At 40.2% G+C, this 1,843-nt stretch overlaps 1 protein-coding gene and 1 pseudogene across 1 annotated transcript in view; both read right to left on the reverse strand.

The window, feature by feature from the left end:
- Positions 1-1,843, reverse strand: part of LOC114059303 (histamine H3 receptor-like) — a 20,495-nt gene that overhangs the window by 12,697 nt on the left and 5,955 nt on the right. The window lies entirely within an intron of this gene.
- LOC114059304 overlaps positions 1-1,843 on the reverse strand; it is a 9,891-nt pseudogene that overhangs the window by 3,860 nt on the left and 4,188 nt on the right.

Genomic DNA, 1,843 nt, shown 5'->3' on the forward strand with positions numbered 1-1,843 from the left:
GCACAAAGAACTCCAGGGTGGATGCACACAGGAGGAAGTACCAGTTGTCATAGAACTCGGCGTAGCACTGATCTGCCGCTACTGCGCTCTGTCCGGCCACGTGCTCCCAAAGGAGGATTGCTGGGCAGTACAGGAGAAAGGCTAAGATCCATATGGCCACCATCTTGATGGCAGGGTTGGATGTTATTCCCTGCCAGGCTCTGTAAGATATCTATGAGGGAAAAGGACATGTCACATATTCAGGCAACATTTTGGAAAAACTGTCTCCAAGAAACCATAAGCAAGTCAAATATATTTGTTCTGTAATTTGCCCAGACACCTAGAACATCCTCTCTATGTACAGTCCTGAAAAATCTCTTAGTCTTGTTCTTCACACACTGTAGCTCTGTGACTTACTTTAATACCTGGGATTGGAGAGGAGCAGAAATTATGATGGCTAAAATACCATTTGACTTCCAGGTGTGAAAGGACATAGCTTGTTGCCACCACTCAGTAAAGCAGAAACAAGGAATTAGTAAGGAATCAGTTTATGATTCATTAGACCAGGCTCAGCAGAGAGCGAAAGCAGCTGTGGGAATTCCTTTCTGCACAGCAAAAGTAGGAGGCTTCTGCCTTGTATATTAGATAGGTTGCCATGTGAGACTGCAAACACTAGATAATGTCATTTTTAATACTGCTTCCTCCTGCCATAGCAGAAAAATCTATCCCACACATACGCTTTATTGAAACATTCTATTTTAACATTTGCTTTACCTGTAAAAAGCTCACTGTATTACTGAAAATCTTGATGCTTTTTTATGTCTACCTAGATAACATATCAAGAATTAAAATCATGACATCAAAATTTAGGAAAGACAGGAGTTAAAACCGCCCTGTAGTAGCCCAGCCACTATGTGCAATACATACTTCCAGCTCTGCATTTTTCAGAGCACAAGAAGATTAGTTAATGAAAAGCCGGACAATTTTATTGCCTCCAATCTTTTCAACATTTGACATCTCAGGCTTTCCTCAGAACTATTATCTTCCTCCTCAGATTCCTATGTCATTTATTACTGTAGCACTTGCATCCTACACAAATATTAATGCACAGTATCTGCACAGCCTCATATGACAAAAGGGGTATTGTCCCTATATCATCAGCAAGTAAGAGAGCAGTAGTGCACTGTTATACACATTATTTTAGATTTTTTATTTTACTTTAGCCTGAAGATTCAGACTCCTCTACATCTCAAAGCATCATATTGGCTCAGTGTGCAGCTCCAGTTCTGCAGTAATGAACTTGCGGTCCTTTGCAAGACCACAAGCATCTCAATTTAGAGGCAGAAAACAGGAAGCTCAGTACAAATTCTCTAACTGTTAAGTCTAAAATGACTGTCACCTGGCCATGAGCCAGGTTTGCAGCATAGTCAGAAGTGGATCCCAAGTCTATGAGGAAGCATAGTATCTTTTCTTTGGATAACAGCCCTATATAACACACTCCCGGACTTACTCCATCCTCATTACCTAAAGGAGAAACCCAGAATATGATCAAGTAAACAAAGATCATCACCAGTTGCATAAGAACATGCATGTCAGTTGGGTTGCAGAGGCCCTTTTAATTTATGTTTTTCACATTCTGAACTCTGCAACTTCATGAATATCTTAAATATAAGTATTTTCATACTTTTCAGCTTTAAAAAAAAAAAAAAAAAGAAAGATGGGGAAGGATTTTGTACAAGGGCAGGTAGTGATAGGACAAGAGGGAATGGCTTTAAACTGAAAGAGCGTAGGTTTATGCTAGATATTAGGAAGAAAATCTTTACTGTCAGGGTGGTAAGGCACTGTAACAGGCTGCCCAGAGAAG

This window comes from Empidonax traillii, unplaced genomic scaffold (genome assembly GCF_003031625.1).
Source record: "Empidonax traillii isolate 1590-97213 ecotype Southwest subspecies unplaced genomic scaffold, ASM303162v1 scaffold215:size2007263, whole genome shotgun sequence".
In the NCBI taxonomy this organism is placed as follows: Eukaryota; Metazoa; Chordata; class Aves; order Passeriformes; family Tyrannidae; genus Empidonax; species Empidonax traillii.